We start from the raw sequence: 19,625 nt of genomic DNA on the forward strand, positions 1-19,625 counted from the left end.
AAATTTAGGATTGTGTCATGGTTTAACCCAGCAGGCAGCTAAATGCCACACAGTTGCTTGCTCACTCCACCCACCAGCAGGATGGTGGAGAGAATTGGGGAAAAAAAAGTAAAATTCATGGATTAAGATAAAGATAGTTTAATAGGACAGAAAAGGAAGGGATAATGAGAATGATAAAAGAATTAGAACATGCAAAACAAGTGAGGCACAATTCAATTGCTCACCACCCGCCGACCAATGCTCAGCCAGTTCCTGAGCAGCAGCCCCCGGCCAGCTTTCCCCCTAGTTTATGTACTGAGCATGACGTCATGTGGTCTGGAATATTCCTTTGGTCAGTCGGGGTCAGCTGTCCTGGCTGTGCCCCCTCCCAACTTCTTGTGCACCCCCAGCCTTCTTGCTGGTGGGGTGAGAAGCAGAAAAGGCCTTGACTTAGGGTAAGCACTGCTTCGCAACAGCTCAAACATCAGTGTGTTATCAACATTATTCTCATCCTAAATCCAAAACAAAGCACTATACCAGCTACTAGGAAGAAAATTAACTCTATCCCAGCTGAAACCAGGACAGATGGTACAAGTCCTTTTCAAAGAAATGCTTAGTGGTGTTTAAAAAGAAATATAACACACTTCATGATTTAGTATCTGTCATGTTTTAATGCATGCAAGTATCTTAAGAGTGGTTGTGACAGGAGCTTGTATGAAAAAAAATAAATCTCACCTTAAGCCTTTTTCAATTGAAACAGTGTTTGGTGGTGTTTCTGTGAAAGATTAAGTCTGATTCACCCCTTGTTAGGACTGAGCTGATGGCACAGAGAAAAAGCAGGACCTGCCTTGTGCTATTGCAGCATTTGATCCCTTATGTATGATTTCATTTGTTCTCTAGTATATAGCAAGACGCATTTCATATGCTCTTGTCCTCTGTAATGTGACCTGGGGTCGGCAGATCTCTGTTGCTAGGTGGACGCTGCCTGGGAGATATGCTGGATCCCTGTGTTAATCCTTCCTCATCTTTTGGTGCTGATCTGGCCTTTTTTCATCTCCTGGGGAGGTTGTGAGTGAATGAGGGTTTAAAAGTTTGGGTCTGTGGCTGGGAAATGAGTTCAGCCCATGCTAGGCTCTTAAGTGTTGGCTTAAATAACCTTAAGCCTAGGCTTAAAAGCTGTACTGAATTGGGGACTATATGCTGCCATGCTCTGCACTACCAGGTTAACAAGTTTAGTATGTGGTAGTCTGTTTCCTTAAGTTATGTCTTGTATTATTACTAATAATTAATACAGTTTTAATAGAAAAAAGGCCAAAAAAATGCTTCAAAAAGTACCAGTCTTTTCCAGTTCAAGGTGCAAAACCCATCAGTGCTGCAGTTCACATGATATTTTCTGAAGATTTATAGAGTATATTGTGCAAAGCAATTCAGAAATAGATAGAAATTCTATTTCCTGCCATGAAACTTGTTCAAAAGCTGATAAGAAAGGAGATTTTTTTTTTTCGAGCACCAAAGGCTCGATCTGGAACTTGAACAGTGACGAGGGAGGCAGAAGGCACACATAGGCTGTCATGGGGCTCTCTGCCAGTGAGTGGGGAGAAATAGGGCAGCACAGGCTTCCTTCAGGTTTTTCAGAGCAAATCGGAAGCAGATGTTCCTTAGCCCTGAGACACTCCTCTAACCGTGAGTGCTAATCTAACCTGACCGTAATAAAGGCTGGCCCTGCTTCTAATTCTGTCTGGCAAATGCAAAGAGACGTGTACAGAGGTAGCAAACCATGGGAGGGATTTCAGCCATCTTGAGCTATTTAAAGTGTGGTGGGCTAAACCATCCGTTGGGTTCCCTCTGCCATTGAGGGAGAGGGGCACCTCCAGGTTGAGATTCGGAGGAGCACATGCCAAAATTGAACATTCATGTAGATGTGTGAAGAGCATGTTTGTGGTTTACTGGAAATTATAGGTATTTGAAGTGTGATGTAAATATAGCAGTCAGTGCTTGGCAAGGTGCACTCAGGATTTCCCAATTATCTTGAGTGAAATGGGGGCCTTATTCTTTTAGGGTTTTCTTAGATCTGGCCTCACATGTGCAACTTCATTAGATTGGACTCCCGAGCCTGTACTGAGCCTGTGCTATGGGAAGATGAAACTCGGAGGGAAAGTAAAACTGAGACCCCTAAATAACCTGATACTCAAAAGGCCTGTGCTTTTTTAAAGCAGTGGGAGATACTGCTTTCTTAGTACTTTTAAAAATCAGGTCATTTGTTCGGAGACTAACATTGGGATCCTGTTTATGAAAGTCTTGACCTAAATATCTTACCCACTGTGTTTGCATTTTTTTTTTCCCCATGGGAAAAACAATGAAGTGCAAAAATTAAGGGAAAGGGAAGTCTGCAAATCCTGCTTGACCCACTCATAAGGGCACAGGCTGCACAGGACTCATCCATTCTTCTGGGCACAGCCCATTCCTCTTGCATCACCCCCTGCCATTTTGCTCTCAGTGGGACAATGGTTTTCTAAATATTCAGTGCCCAAACAGTTTTCTTTATTTGGTTAGGGCTATAACATTTCAAAGGGACTAATTTCAAACAACAAAAGAGCCTAAATTTGTGCCTGCTTCACAAGCTCCTTCACTGACCCATGCAGCAGGAGCTCCCTGAGGAGCACGCACTTGACTCTTTCTCTCTCTTGTCACATCTCTGTCACAACTTGTTGACCTCCTCAGGACAGCATTTGGGTAGCTGCCCCACTTTTCAAAGGCTGAAATATTTTTCTAGCTCTCTGTAGCTCTTTCCATCCTTGGCCTACCAGCCTCAGAATAAAATGGGCCTTTCTTTACCCGAGAGCTCTTGGAGGATGCTGTGATATGTTGGGTGTGCGATGGCATCGTCTTCCCCAACACCTCATGCTACCTCCAGCATCATGGTCCTGGAATAAATATCCAGCTGCTCTTCCTGCAACCTAAAGCTTCTTCACGTGAATGTGGTAAGACAAATCCTTATCTGTGTCTCCCACTGACTGCCCAAATGATGGGCCGTGTTCACAAAATCATTATTATCATTCGTGCCATTGCCAGCTGCCTGTCTGCCACAGCTCACCTAACCTTGGCCACCAAGGATAGTGTGGACTGAATACTTATTTCACAGAGAAAACTGAGGATGCCCTGCAACAAGGAAGGTTTAAACAGGGCTTTGTTGTGCTCCCATCTTGCTGCGTGGCAGCGTGGCAGGGAGAGACAGGCGGCATGGGAAATATTGCTGACACAGCTGTTATACTGTCAGCAATCAACTGGAAATTTTTGTTCGAGGAAATGTATTCCGGCCTATGAAGGATGCCCTCGGCTTCAAGTTGGGTTGTTAGAGGACTGAATGTCTCAAAATTTCCTTTTTTTCTAGTATGCTCAGTTATTGTTGGCAAAACCAGGTCTTTGCTTACAGTTCTGATAGAGCACACCTAACTTAAAGAAGCTCAAATCACGAATATTTTTATGGGTATCAATTTTGGTTTCACTTGTCTTTTTTAAAAAATAACTTTTAAAGAATACCAGTTACATTGAGACAAGTGTTTTGAGTGCAAATCTTCTATCACGTCCTTTTTAATGTGCTATTTGATCAGATGCAGTTAACTCTAATTGTAATTTGTTTTGTGGAGGAAGAAGTATATATACAAATATATACACACAAACACAGCTAGTTCATCTAGTGGTTCTGGGAGTGGGGAAATGAATGTTGTTTCCACCCTGCAATCAGACTTTAGCACTAACCCACTGGTTATGGCTCTCAAAAGGTGGAGAAAGTGGTAATTCAGTAAATATTACTACTGGGATGTAGCACGTCAGCCAGAAAGAAGGTTTTTTCTCCCCTCCCTACACCCTGCTGCATTGGGTTCTACAGAAGGAAAGATGTTGATAAATGTTAGAAAATGCCTGGGATGTTACGAGCTTAATTTGCACTTAGTGATCAGGTGGGCTTTCTTTGGTCCATTAGACCCCTACCTGGAATATGAAAAGGTTTGTCAGGAGGATTCGAGGCGTGTGCAGGGGATCCACAGCCCTGGGCAGAAGGGCCTTATAGGTGCCCCTCCTGCACAGATGCACCTAAGAAAGAAAAGCAATTTATAAAACGCTGTGGCTCTAACAAAGCAGCTGAGACTCAGCGTTCCCAGGAGATCTGCAAGCAGACGAGGGCAAGACCTGGCTCGAACAGAAAATACCACTGCAGCTAATACAGGGCTTTGTTGGGATGCCCTACTTTCCAGGGCTGCCCTGAGGCCGTGGCAGCACTGTGGAATGAGTTGGTGGGTGAGTGACAGTGGTGGTGAGCTCCTGCCACAGTGTAGCCATGGAGCTGCTGCAGGTCTGCTCCATTGCTGTCATGTTCTCTGGGCATGGTCACTGCAGGGTTGGCAGGGAGTGATCTCCCGCTCCTCTCAGGTCTAATTTTTCCTCTCTCCGATAGGATAACCCTAAGTGGTAACATCCTGTATCTCCAAGGTACCCTTCATACCAAGGTAATCCTTAAAATAAATTATAAATGAAAGCTGAAGGCACCACCCCACACTGTAAGTTGTGGCCACTGGACTTTGTGAGGGATGGAGGGGGGAAGAGTCAGATGTCAAGTCAAGGAGGTATCCAAAATTGTTGGCATTGGGAGTATCCTTGGTTTTGGAGTTAAGGGAACAGAGGGCTGAGAGGTGGGCTTGAAGCTGAGGAAAACTCCAGGTTGGGATGTGTTTGCCAGTAGAGGCTTTTCTAGGAAAGGAAAGCAAATGGAAAACAATGGAGAAATAAAACTGGAAGGAGCAGCTCATTACTCGAGGGACAGATGTAGAAGTGGTTTGTAGGCAATCACAGGTGAAACAGGCAGGGGTAAGTTTTGGAACTGACCCGGGATGAAGAAAAGAGCTAAAAATAGGTATTTAAGATCCCCTTTAGTGGAGGTGAGCCAGCACCGTGCCCAGAGAGCTGTAATGGAGGTTCCACATGAATGAGATTTTATTCAACATGCAGGGAGAGAAATCTGGATAAGAGGGAGATTGTGGGATTTCTGAATGTTAGGCTGAAATTTCAGCAGGGATCCTATCACCTGCGAGGGCTCAGCCTCATCGGCACAATGTTTCTGTTGGCTGATGAAGGCAATCTAACACCGCATTTCCCACTTGGAGGATCCCTGCAGAGAAATTATCTCTGATGGAAAAATGTTCAGTGACACTGGCTTAGCTCGTACTGCTTTCATCCAGCCAGGCTGGGCTTTAAGATTTAGATACTATCGAAAAGGAAGAAGCAACCTAGAAAGGCCCAACTTAATATTAATTGTAGGAAGAAGGAATTGTTAAGCCTGGTTGGTCCTTGTGCTTGGCTTCATTCTCATTTTACACACTCTGCATCCTCTTTTCCTTGTTTCCCAGCTCTGTCCCATCTCATTCAACATGCTCGCAGGCTGGCCTGGGTCAGTTCTGCCATGATTTTGTTTTTCATTTAGACAAACACCACAGCATGGACTTGCCTCAGCCTGACAGAAGGGGACACATAATCTTCTGTTATGTTGTTATCAGAGTCCTGCACGCTTCAGCTGGCAAACAGATTGTCAAACATTCTTGAACAATATTTGCTCAGAGTGCAAGAGAGAAAAGAAATCTAATGTCTGCTTTTAGATTCAGTTCCTTCTTTAAGCATTTTATTTGGTTTTCTTTGTACACACTTAAAATTTCATTTCTATTAGACCATAATCAGCCTAAGTTGCTTAGTGAGATTTGTTATCCAGCGAGTGCTTGCTCATGTTTAAAATTTGGCTGGATTGAGAGCTGATTTTTCTCCTTATTTCCACCCCTTTCCTTCAGTGGTCCTAAATGGCAGCAAATAGTAGCTCCTCTCGGGGACAAACATCCTCATCCCCACCCAAAACAGCAGCCACCGGTGGGCTGCAAGCCATGTGTGGTGAATAAGTATCGGGTCAGTGTGCCCTGATAGGTACCAGTGTCTTGTAGGCTGCTCTTAGAGATGAGTCTCTTCAGTACAAGATGCACATTGCTATTACTGAAGACAAAATCCTAGCCAGGAAGCGTAATTCACATTGCTGCCCCTGGAGCTGAAATGATGCATGTTGCTGAAATAAAGTTGCATCTCCCTTCTTTACAACCCGTTGCCTCATTGGAGTCTGTTTGACCAGGCATCTCGGTCTCTATGAGATTTCTGTGTGCTCTGCTCCAAAGAAGAGCTACAGACAGTGGTGGTTTAACTGAATCAGTGTCACTGTTTTAGCTCAAATATGAAGTTTAATAAGGGAAAATAACAGCTTAATTTGGAAAGGCATCTTGTAGGCCAGGGGGACTGACCTTGTACAAGTGACTGCTGCCAAGAGGATTAGGGAGTTGTATGTTGTACTCAGAAATGTACTGTGGACATGCCAAGCTTGGCGCAGAAGATGGAAAGAGTGGTCCCTTCAGTCCAATACCTTGTCTGAGCTTCAGACTTCGCAGAAGGAGATTCCTCAGGGAGTAACCTGGATCGAGAGAAGGGCTCATTCTTTTGCATTAGCCAGTAATTTCCTCATACAATAACACAGGAGGATCAAAGCCTTCCCCATCCTCCTCTTGTTTTACTGTACTCCTTGGCACATCTCAGCACCTCCCAGGAGTGTGTTGTGGACTGTGATGAACAATGTCCTCTGCAGGAGGAGAAGGTGTTGTGGTTTAACCCCAGCCAACAACTAAGCACCACGCAGCCGCTCACTCACTGCCCCCACCACCACCAAGTGGGATGTGGGAGAGAATCAGGAAAAAGAAGTAAAACTTGTGCATTGAGATAAGAACAGTTTAATAGAACAGAAAAGAAGAAACTAATAAGGGTAATGATAACACTAATAAAATGACAATAGTAATAATAAAAGGATTGGAATATACAAGTGATACACAATGCAATTGCTCACCACCCACTGGCTGATGCCCAGTTAGTCCCTGAGCAGTGATCCCACCACCCCCACTCCCCCCAGTTTATATACTGGACATGATGTCACATGGTATGGAATAGCCCTTTGGCCAGTTTGGGTCAGCTGCCCTGGCTGTGTCCCCTCCCAACTTCTTGTGCCCCTCCAGCCTTCTCGCTGGCTGGGCATCAGAAGCTGAAAAATCCTTGACTTAGTCTAAACACTACTTAGCAACAACTGAAAACATCAGTGTTATCAACATTCTTCTCATACCTAACTCAAAAACATAGCACTGTACCAGCTACTGGAAAGAAAATTAACTCTATCCCAGCTGAAACCAGGACAGAAGGAAATAAGGTCATCGGATTGTCTGGTTAGGGTGGAGTTTTCCCCTGCCTCTCCGCACTAGTCTGTTCTTAGCATCCATACTGTAGTTCTGGATTTTCTCGTCATCCATGGAAAGGCTTAAGCCTTTCCCAGCACCATCTAAACACCTCAAGGAAAGGTAAGCAAATAGTTGCGACGCTTGTGGTTTCTTTTGTGCCCCAGAGATTTCCTGTAAGAGACACTGGTTTTTTCAGTAGACAAAGTCAGAAGTTGCTTACTGTTGGCTGACATGATTTCCACCTGAGGCCCGGGCATGGAAATGTTGGTACAGTGAAGGCAATGGCATTGCAGGAACCTATAGGCTCCTGCTGTCGTCAGTGTTGTGAGGCATCTCCAAATAGCACCTCAGGTCTCGGGCAAATTGAACGGCTTTTGATGCTGCCTTCTCCTGTCCATAAACTGGCTGACTCAGATTCCTAAATCAATTCTCTCTCTTTTTCTCTCTCTTCAAGCAAAGTCACATTTTTCTCTGCCTTGGAACAATCTCCGCAGCAGCTGATCAGAGCGGGCGAGCCGCTTGCCACTGCAGCACTTACACTTGTAATATCTATTTTGCTGAACAGCTCCAGGTTGGCATGCCAATGAACTCTGTCTCTCTGATCAATGGTCAGTCAGGCTCTAGCTGCTTAAAAAAAAAAAAGTCTGATATGTATTTGAAGGTTTAAACATTTCTTGACTTGCTTAGTGCAGACCACGAAGGTCTATCACAGGTGACCTTCTTCCTCCTTTCCCATTTCAAGTCTGACCACCATACTAGAAAGTCTGTTATTTCCTTCAATTCAAAATTAGTTCAGTGTTATGCTCTGTTTTTTCTAGTATTCCCAGCCTGACAGATTTCTTCTCATTATAAATTATTCTGTCTGCTTCAGCTGCATGCTTTTTCTCATTTACATTTAATATAATGGAAGAAGAGTTGCTTTTGATGACATAAGTGAGCTAGATTTTGGGTTAGCATTATTATACAATGAGAGTTCTGGCTGGATAATGTAAAATATTAGGGATTTTGAGGTTTTTAGTACCTGTAAAGCACTGCAATGACTAGAAAAACTAATATACTTCTTCCCTGCAAATTGATGAAACTTCTTGATGCATGCATGCAATGTGAAAGGCCCAAGGCTAATAACATTACAGGTCTCAACACATGTCCTAAATGGTCTGCTGTAAAATATTTACAAAACAAAAACATTTGAACATATTTGACACTGAAGAGGAGGAAAATTAATAATCACTGTAGACTGGTAAGTTTAGTTTATGTTACCTGTGAGAGTTGTAAAATGAGGTTTAGGCTGTGTACTAGAAGCATACAGCAGCTCTTTAGCCCTGTATTGTAGTAGTAGTTTTATCCTATACTTAAAAGTAATACCTATAAGTATATAAGGGTCTCTGCTGTATTTCAGAATTGGATACAAATTGCTTGACTACTTTTTTTTTTCTCCTGGTTTTCTGTTATGCTTTTGAATCTTGCAGTCATATGAAGATACATTCACATTTAGCTAGACAGCAGGTATATTTTTTAAGATATGTGCATTGGACCGGGTCAGACATTCTTTCGTCTCTCCTCTCTCTCCTCTTTTTTCACATGTTGAATATATGTATCTATTCTTTTTTCCTTATGAGAGACATGATTCTTTTGTTCAAGGTATCACATTTATGCTTTGCAGTTACATCAGGTACTTAATTTTATTGGGTGTATATGTTATACAAAAGCAAGGAGATTACACAGCTTAAAAATCTCTAAAGGATACAATTTACTTTTTTCACTTCTGTGCCATCCCGTCTGCTTTTCTTTACTGGTTTCCAACTTCCTCAGGTTATGCTGATGCTCGTGGGGATCCACAACACCTTTGTTGGTAGCCAAAGTGGATCGGGTGCAGTTTAGGATTCCAGGCCAAGAGTACGTTATGGAAATTCCCTATTCTGGCACAGCAGCACCTGGATGTTCCTCTGTGTTTGGTGCCTCTGGTTTGGACCAGTAATTCCCCTAGGCACGTAAACTTTAGCACCTGACTGCATGCAAAACCGCATGCCAAACCTGGGGAGGCAGGCATACAGCTTCAATCTAAAATATATTGCTTTTCAGCACCACTGTTCACTTTCTTGTAGGTTTTTTTATGTCCTTATATTCCTCCACTTCACAAAAAAACCTCCATGCTTACATTGCAATGTGCTGGTCTGAACTAGCCATTAACAAGAATAATCTGAAAGCTGACAGATGTAAAACTAGAAATCAGTGTTGAAGGTTTTTCCCCCTTGGGCTTCTGTATTGTCATCTTGTCATCAACCCCTCAGGTAAGAGTTTGAAACTACATCTCGGCCAAAGCTGATTGCATGAGAGCTGGTATCCCTTAATGGCACAGAGCCAAACAAGTTAAGTTAAACCTCCTTTTCTGATTTTTGGATGCCGTTCCTTCCTGCCGTTCAGCTTTCTACTGTGACTTTTCAACTGAGATGACTAGCCATGGCAATGCCTCCAGCTCTGGAGTCTAAAGGCTGGAGATCTTTGCCATGTCCTTGAGATGCTGAGGCATATGAGTGCATATTCAACATCACTACCAGCACCCCAGTGTCCTCCCTCAACAAAAAATTAGCCTCTGGGACATGGGTGAGGGATGCTTGCATGCCAGGACATCAGCGTGGACTTGATAGTGTACCGAGTTGCCTGTGTCCGTAACTACTGAAGTCTAGTATGAAAACGGGACATCCTTGAAAGTGTTACCCAGTTCATTTCAGCTTAAAATGCCCTGTATATTGCACAATTTGTTTATTTGTTATAAATCCGCTTCGCTGAAGCAAATGTGTTTTTCATAATATTAATGGCGCTCCCATTGTTAAAGCCATCCACAAAACATCAGATATCTATAAAACAAATTTAGACACTAGTGCTGTAGTTAAGCATTGTTAGGCAGATCCCTGAGCCAACATGAATACAGCTATTAGAATTGAGCTTTAGAAAATATTGATGTTTCTACATAAGTAGTAAAGAGTTTTGAAAGGGACCTAAACAGTGTTTTATGGTTTGTCAGGGAAACTGCTTTATTTCTGAAAGTAGCTGAATATTGATATTCTTACAATGGAGTTTTGTCAGCTTCTTAGGATTGGCTTTTGTGAAAGATTTTTTTTCTGTTTAGCACAGGCTTGTTCCCTCCCTCCCTTCCATCTGCCATTCCAGGTGCAGAGAGCAAACCGCTGGCAAGTTTGGGGAGAGGGTTGACCTAATCTGAGCTTCAAAACAAGATTTGGCTGAGAGGCCGAGGCCGTGTCTGTCCTCTGATTTACAGGAGTGGTCTTGATAGCACATCCACACTGAGGTGCGCCAGCACATGCTCAAAGGATGAGAAAAGACAGCCTTTCTCAGCATTTCCCTATTTCTGCTGGTTTCAGTGGTCAGCTCTCTCCATAGTTCAGGCTGGTTTTCTGGTAGGAGCAAGAATAAATAGAATGAATAAATAAATAACATAGAAGCCAATGCAGTCAGAGACTGAGTGGAGCAAGTGCCCTGTAGAGAGGAATCACTTTGGCGGCTTTGGAGAAGGATTTGGTTTTTTGAATCAGGTTTGAAATAACCAGTGGGTTGTAGCAAGAGGAGAAAATAGATGGGTTTGGTGAAAGACAAAAGGTGAGCTTTTGCTGGCAGGTTTATCATTCTTCTTGCTCTGGAGGATGCTAAAAATACAGTATGGATATAACATCTACTGTACAGACAGCAGGCCCTTCTTTCAGGTCTCCAATTCATGTCTGGGCCTGCAGTATGACCTCCATGCTAATGAAGTCAATCCTAACACGGGTTAGAGAAAGAAAGGTATAAGCAACCCTAACTCCACCTTTGATATTTTGTGTTTTATTCCCTCTCCTCTCTTTGATTTCAGCTGACCAGCCCACCCACAGAGTGTTTGCACTTAAAACACTGGGCATTGGGGCTGATTTGGAAGCCCAGCAATGGTACACAAAACTGGGAGGGACCCCAAATCCTGAGCCTCAGAGCAGCTGGGATCAAGGGATGGTGCACATGGTGTAAGGGGAGATGCATAGAAAATGCAAAAAGCAGCCTTTGTGATTTTAATCTGCCAAACTAGACAGGAGGAAGCGGGGCCAGGCAGCTTTCCACCCACCTCTTCCCCCACACCTTTTGCACACGCACATGCTGCGGCACCAGGGAGCTGATTTCTTGTAGTTCCAGTTGGTTGTCTCCTTGGGTTCTGTTGTACTATGCCTTCTTCCCCAAGATAACAGCACAACACAATCAGGTTTTAAATATTAATACAGAGATCACAGGAGTGTAGCTTGGAAGCACCAAATCACTGAGAATTGAAAAGTCTAACCTGTCCTTTTGAAAGCTGTCCAATTTCTTTTTTATTTTACAGCATTCGAACCATTTCACAAATTGGAAAGCAACTATCCAGCCATTTCACAGGCAGATTATGATATGTTTAAAAGAGTTCAAGGCATTTATCTGAATGCAATTGGCCATCTTGCTGACTAACATCTAGATTGGAGATATTACACATGCAGATGAACAGCGACTATTTGAAGATGATAGTTTTCTCTTATTAAAGTTGTGTTTGTAGCTTGCAACTGAAGTAATGTTTCAGATAGTGGTATAAGCTGACTGCCTTTGGCCCTTGGAAGGACTTGTGTTGATCAGATAGATCAGAAAATGCTAGGGCGTGAATAGTCATTTTATGACTCCTGCACTCGCTTCTATTCATCGCAAATGCAGAGGTGGAGAACTGCTGGAGAAGGACTGGCTCCATCTGGCACTGCCTCTGCAGAGCACATGCAAGTTGTTCAATTAAAGATGCAGAAGCACAGGCAAAAGGCAAGAAACACACATTAGATGAAACTACATCCGTTGCCAAGCGGACGGGAAAGATTGTTTTTCCCTCTTAGCAGCTATACGTGTGCTTGTTCTGCATACAAACTAAAAGGTATGTTTCAGCTTGCATGGATAAAACATATATGTCAACAAAAAAAAAAAAAAAACCAAACCTGGCAATCTCAGCCTCCAGTAAATCTCTTGAAGCTGTAAGTGTAGTGCTGACATGTCTGCACTCTAAAATGGTCTGAATGAAAAACTGACAGCACCTGTTATTGAAATCAAAAGTGATTTCTCTAACAGTGGGATACTGGGGAATTCCTACCGGGCTTCTCTTTAATAGAGTTTGAAGAATTCAGGTTGGAAGATAGTGTATACGATCTGCACCACTGGCTCTGATGGATGTGAATCACGCCAGGGGACAGAGATTGTTTAGGAGGTTAGAAGTTCACTCCATACATTCAGTAATAATGTGGTTAGTGTGCCCTTAAAATGAGGTTGTATGGGGGTTTTTTTAACCCCTGTGTGAAATAACATGTAGATTGAAAAAAAATAGTAGTCAGATTTTATATGTTCAAATCCAGAAATTCAAAGTAACTGCAACCACATCTAACAGTATTTTTGAGAACTAGAGTGATTCGAAGCTAGATTGCCTAAAAATAGCTCTTGAACTGAACTCTCAAACCTATTAGATTAGTCCATTTATAATAAATCCTGATCTACTGTCTATTAGATCAGCTCTTCTGTAATCTTTTCCTGTTTACCAGGCCTCCTATAGACATAGTTAATCTGCATTTCTAAAAGCATTACAGCATGATGTTGAAAAAAAGGGTCAATTTTTATGTCTTGTGCACAATGGTCCAATTAAATTTCTGCCTAAACATTCAGAATCAGTTGCAAAGTCTGGAAAGAGCAATATGGCATTAATACCCTTGTTGGATGGGTACCAAAGGGTACGAGAGGTTCACAAAGGTGGGTTTGGCAGAGGTCCTGGGTGGGAAAACAGAGCTAAGACTTTAGGAACTGTCTTCTGATAGAAAAGGACCATTGTGAAGACAACATCTGATGCTCATGTGCTGTACCACTTAATTTCCTGTTATTGCTAGATATGCCAATGTGCTGTAACCCCGTGCCAATGACAGTTAAAACATTGTCTGATGTCTCTGAAGTTACACATTTTAAGTGGGATCCAGTAATTTCTTGGAGAAGAATGGGTCAGAGAGGAAAAGAAGAAAGGAAAAAAGTAGCTTCTTTTATGCAAATGACAACTAAATTGGGGACCTGACACTAAGAGCTGCGGGGAGCCAGAAAAAGTGTTAAGCACTCACACACACAAAAAAAGTCTCACAAAAGCATAAAAGTTGATATTTCACCAAAAAACAGCCAAGCTGCTGTTTGGGTTCTTATTTTTGCAGGCAAAACCTGGAAGTTTGCAATAATAGCTAGAATGGTTTTGACAAAACGACCTTTCTGTAGCAATCCGGCATGTGTAATGAACAGGATCATTGTCAAAAATGTCAAGTTTTGATTCAAAAGGGCTTTGGTGGACTTATTTTTTGCCTGTTGGAAATTAGCCCCATGTGGTGGCTGCTTTGAATGTATTGTCTTGCTGAGAGTTGCGGTGCAGTGAGGAAGGAAGAGCTGGGGCAGATTGACTGGACTGGAGTCTGTTGTGATGATTTTGCACACTTCAGCTCTCATTCTTTGTTGTTTAATGTTAAATGCTCAAACTGAGATTCAGAGGAAAAAACCCAGCGTGTTAAGTGATTCCAGCTTGAAGTGCATTGAAACAGCTGAGTTTGCACCATGTCTTGGACCACAGCTGTAGGTTTCCCCTAGTACAGGGAACTCAACATCTGGCCCATATCCATCACAGCATCTGCCCAGGCCCAGCAGAGTAGTCACATGTGGGCAGAGTAGCCTCGGGCAGAAAAACTGATCCCCTACTGGAAAAGGTAGACAAAAAAATTGAGAAAGGGTTTTTCCACTTGGCAGCAGTCCACAAGGAAACGGATCTTTCTTCTCTCAGATACAGCATCCTCATCCTCTGCTATTTCAGACATTAGGTAAGAGGAAGGAAAAAGAAGAGCTATGTATCTATGTATCATAGTTCATATCACTTTTTCGGGGTGCAGGACTACATGCAGTTGTGTTCTTGAGGACAACGTGCTGTGCTGAACACTGGGGCCTTCGCATATCTAATCTTTTCTTCCCACCAACGGTTTTTGCAATTCTTATGTCAGTCTCAGTCAATAAAGCTCCAACAACAAAAAACACAACCCCAACCCCTCCAAAAGCAGCGCGTAAACTTTTATGTTCAAACACGATTCTGGCTCAGCTTCCCCAAATAATGGCATGTGTGAGCACAGGGGAGGGCTGTTCAAATGTTTGATGTGAGGCCTGCTTGGCCTTCGCCTGCAGTAAAAATAAATTGTAGTTACTCTCAAACATGTGGAAGGAGCTGTAGATAATTTAGGGGCTAATCTCACCTTGTTGATTCTCTGGCTCGCAGCTCCTGGGTGGCACCAGCGTGTGGCTTTTGGCCTTGCAGCAGGCATCCAACACGAGATGGTGTTGCAGGGTGACATCTTTTGTGGCGTGGACTCGGTATAATGTTGCAATCCACTGCTGTATTAATGACTGGGTTGATGGATACCTGCTTATGCACCTCTTAGGGATGGTACCAGGTGTGCAAGGCTCAACCTAGGTGCTCCTTGACTTCAGTCATCCTTTTCTGTCACCTTACAGGGAGTTCGGTGAAAAGCCACCCAAAAAAAAAAAGGCAAAAGAAAATGGGAATATATTTATTTTCAAATAATATTTTTTTCCTAGGGAATTTCAGAAAATGTTCTGAAATGTGTTTGAAAATGCCTGTAGAAAACTAATTCCCATCAGATGCATTAATGTGACAGGGAAGAGAAAAACAGCTGTGATATAATCCTCCAACTGTATTAGATTTGGGGGGTTTTGTGCTGCTTCTTTCAAGACGTGCCTAAACCTTCGTATTTGCTATGTAAATACAACTTGCACCATCTTCCAGTAGAAGAAGAAATAATAAAAGGGGATGCTGTAAGCAAAGGATGTGGTTGCCAAATATGAAGAAGGCAAAACTAGCAGAGAGGGAGGGACCTTCAGGTTTTGTGGTTTTTGCAGCCTTTCAGAAACCAGCAATGCTCCATTTGTCTTAGCATGGCAGCGACATGCGTAAAGGATTGTGGTCACAGCCCAGAGGTGCTCAAGAGGGCATTTGGATTGCTGTATCCTCATGAAGATGTTGAACCCCTCGGATGAGCTGTACCTCAGTTGCTCGAGCATTGCACCAGCTGCAGCGCAGGGAGCAGGCCCGAGCTCTTGGCTGCCGGTGCCCCAGCGTGTCTGCTTGAGCATTGGGCTCAGGAACGCAAAACTCGCCAGAGAGTGAAGTCATCATGGCTTGCTTGGACCTTGTGCACGACACTTGGAGTTCCAATTACGTGAGCGAACGCTGGCATGTAGCACATAGCCATCAGGCTAAACCTTTGGATCGCAACCCCCAGGGGAGAGCTTGACGGATGTCTTCCGTCATCTGTTACCTAGCAAAAGCCAGCGAACCTCACTCAGGAAAGCTTGTCTGCAATTTCTGCTCGAGGGGCACCCAGTTATCTTCACTCACGGGACGGAAAATTCATGACATCTCTTAAAAAGTATTTTCAGTTATTGAGTACGCCGGGTCATAGGCTGGATACTTAGGTGCCAGCAGAAGAAAATGAGAGAAAAGGTAGCTTAGTCATTGATCGCAAATAGCCTTGCTTGCAATCAAAGCTGCTTTTGTGATAGGAAAACACTAGTCAGAGTCATCTGGAAAAGCAGCCTCCCATGTCTGGAAGGCTCAGCAGGAAGAGGTGAGCAGAGCAGAAGGTAAGATGACATGTGTGCTGGATTTCCCCGGTGGCAGATGCGAAGCACTGGTCTTAGGCCAGTCGTGTGCTTGTCATGTTAGGCCAGGAAAGGGGAAAAGATGGAAAGGGGGCGGGGGGGAGGGGGGGAGTGCGCAGAAGGACAGATCCTTATTTATTTAAGATTTTTCCCTGTGAGTAAATCCTTCCCCTGATTTTCCTTACACCAAGCAAAATTCCTCCTCCAGAGACCTGAGCTCTGTGTAAAGGTCAGGAAATAAAAGGAAGAAGGGAAACAACTAACAATTTCTTTTTCTTGCTAGTCAATATGCTGGGAGTAGAGAGAGGGTCCTCTGGGAGTTGCAATTACTCCCCTGTGGATGCTGGAAATGTTTTGGTTTTTTTTTTTTTATAGCTGCAGCTCTAGTCTGAATGATGGCAAAACTTAGTCTTCTGCTATAAGTGCTAGCTCTCTAGATAGAGCAGGGAAGAAAGTAGTGAAGTATCACTTTGGGGTATTTTGGGGGAAGAGCTGTTTCCACAGCCGCAGTTTGCTTTCTTGGAAGCACTGTGAAAATACCTATCCCAGCACTGTGCTTCGTGGAATCAAAGTCTGCAGAGTCTTGGGTTTGAAGCCTAGGAGTAAAAACTGAGTCTTGCCCAAAAGCTGTCTTTAAACTCTTGATATGGCAATGCATGGTAAAAACAAGCAGTAAGAGTAAAATAATCAAGATTATACATTTCTAGTTGTAATAATGTTGATGATTTTTAAAGGTTAGTGCTTGTCTATGAGCAAAGATTGTTTGCTCATTACGAAGTATTATCTGAAGAATCCTTCCATTAAAGAGATGCTGCAATGCTGCTTTTCCCCGAGTTAAAAATTCACAGTTTATTGGCAGCCTGAGTTAATCTGGAGGTTTGATCTCTGTTCTGTGCTGTAGGATTTAGGTAATTTTGCACAGGTTGCAGTCTCTTTGTGGTTTTGCTTGGATTTGAGAATCATTTATATGTAAATGATCCTGATCTCTTGTTCTTTCCCTTCTTACCAATTAACTTTGTTTTAAAGCACACAGTTGTGTGAGCAAAATTGGCAAGCAGTGCTGCCTGGAGCTGGTGAAACTGGGTGGTGTTAGCATGGTGATCATGTTTGCTGGAGCTCATTACCAAATTGACTTGTTGAATAATCAGACCTTTGAACTGAGTTCAGTGGTATACCATCCATCTCACTCCGTTAGGCCACTTCGAAGCAGCTCTTTTATGTCTTCTTATAATTTGTCCTATGTAAATGGTGGAGGTGTTTATTTTTAAAAGCAGCAAGAAAGTCCAACTGAACAAGAAAAAAGTTGGAAGAACAAGCCCTCAAAGAGATTTCCACGCTAGTGCCAAGAGGTTTATGAAAGATAAAACAACTCATTATTTTATGGCTAAAGGAAAATGCCATTAAATCCCTCATGCCTAGCTGCTACAGAAAACTTGCCAGAGCTATTCCAGAAACAACACGCCGTGAGATATTCAATGATTGTCAGTGAAAACTAGGCTCAAAAATGCAGCACCCCTGCTTGCAGATCAAGGGGAGCTCCTCGGTGCTCAGTATATGTTTCTATATGCTCACAAATGACTGTGAGAATGATTTTAAGGGGGTTGCTAGTTTTGGCTTTGAAACGGCATCCACTATATCTACTTGGTACCTCTGCACCTGTAGTGCACAGCATAGGTCATTTTGCAAATGGAAAATGACTTGTTACAGCATGAGTAAATGGGAAAATTTCTGCAGGTTGTTATCTACCGGGCTAATCATTATTATGAAGAAATAAAACATGTACTCATGGCAAGACCTGCTGTAGTAAAAACAGATAACAGTTGCCAAAGTTCTCTACAAATTTTAATCCTCCGTGTAACTTCGGATGGAAATCATTGCTTGGTGATCTAGTACAGCTTTGAGCAGAAACTGGAAGAAATCTGTCAATGTCTGCAGGATTTTGCATTGTATTTTTTGGAGTTCATTCAGACTTAGGGCTCAGAGTGGAAGGGAGGTAGCACAAGAAGGGTGAAAAATCTGATCAATGAGCTCGGGAGACCTGATTTCAGATCAATGTCCTGGTGCTCAGGTGGTTTAGTGCCTGTTTCACTATTGCTCACCTTTTTCGAGGTGGTGGGAGAAGATAACCACGTTTTCCGAGTAGAGCTGGGATTTTTAAACTGAACATTTTCTTGAAAAATACTGTTCCCTCAGAAAATTATGTTTATGATGCTGCTGAGTTTTAAAGTTTGCAGAGAGGTTGTCTCAGGCTTGGAGTAAAATTACCTAAAACCAGAGCATGTGCTTCAACTGCCATGTTATTGATTACTCTGGGACAGGAGGATTGCTCACAGCACCATGGGCTTAAATTACTTAAATAACAAAAAAAACCCTTTCAGAATGGAAAAACACCTATTTTACACTAAAGGCAGGCATCTCTATGCTTGAAGTAGGTTGACTTGAATGAACTCCAGTGACATCAATATCATTATAAATTAATAACTAACACTGCACAAATAGTGAGCATGGTCTGCTTCACTGGACCCGGAAGAGAGGACAGTCTCTGCTCTCAGGAGCTTGCAGGCTGACCCTGCTCACACAGCTGGATAGTTAAGAGGATGCTTCTTGGGGTGACAGGGTAATTCTAGCATTTAATTTTAATTTCTGGCTAGGCTAGAGTTCACACGTGGCTGTCTGTAATGTAGAAACTCCAATTTGTGTTGCTGGACATGGAGCAACTGTGACTCTGAAGGATTTTTGGATGCTGGAAGAGGTGGGATGGTAGGGAGATGTTGTGGCATGGGAATTAAAGAGAGAATAGTATCAGACAAGGATCGGACAAGCCTATTCATATGGCCTCCTTACCTGCCTTTGCCAGACAGCCCCTGTGTTTTCCTTGGCCAGGGATTGAGGGGGCAATTGTGAATATCTGGCATTTCACTGGAGTAAAAGTGTTATGTTGAGGAAGCAGGAGGGTGCTTATCTTTGAGAGAGGCAAAGGAGGTAGGAGAATCAGGCTTCTTCACAAGCTGTATATGTCACGGCATGGCAGGGGCAATGGAGGAGCAATTGGAGGCAGCCTGCCTCGGTTTCCCCACCTGAGATTTCAGGCCATAAAGAAATCCACGTGAAGTTCCAGTCTGTGCAAGCACCTCGGTCTAAATAGGAGGCAAAATAAGGTAATTATAGGGTGGGCGTCCATCGATATTCACCACACGGAGTACTTAGCACAGCTATTGTAGGATGTGGCATGGGTTAACGCATTTCTAAAAGCAGGTTCCCCACCTCTTGCTGCTCAACTGCTCATCGCAGGTTTTAAATGAAATAGCCCGTTGAGCATTAAACTCTTGAGGATTTGGCTGGGCCAATGTGCACCTTTGCATCTGCCACATGGCTTGCAGCTTGAGGGGCCAAGCGCTGCTGTTGGGACGAAGCAGCAAGGCATGAACCTGAGAGAAAATTAACAGCTTGGTCCAGAGAACAGCCTTGCGTTCATCCCTCTGTGCACTGCTGTTTTGAGGATGGATTTGTGGTGTGGGTTTGTTTTTTTTTTATCACACCATGGAAAATGTTTTTCTGTCCAAACCAGCTGGGTCTTCAGCAACACTAAAAAATTAAAAGCACTTCTGTGCT

General features: G+C 43.1%; 1 protein-coding gene across 17 annotated transcripts in view; it reads left to right on the forward strand.

Annotated features, from left to right (window-relative positions):
* Nucleotides 1–19,625, forward strand: part of ADGRL3 (adhesion G protein-coupled receptor L3) — a 523,370-nt gene that overhangs the window by 395,357 nt on the left and 108,388 nt on the right. The window lies entirely within an intron of this gene.

This window comes from Haliaeetus albicilla, chromosome 1 (genome assembly GCF_947461875.1).
Source record: "Haliaeetus albicilla chromosome 1, bHalAlb1.1, whole genome shotgun sequence".
Taxonomy (NCBI): Eukaryota; Metazoa; Chordata; class Aves; order Accipitriformes; family Accipitridae; genus Haliaeetus; species Haliaeetus albicilla.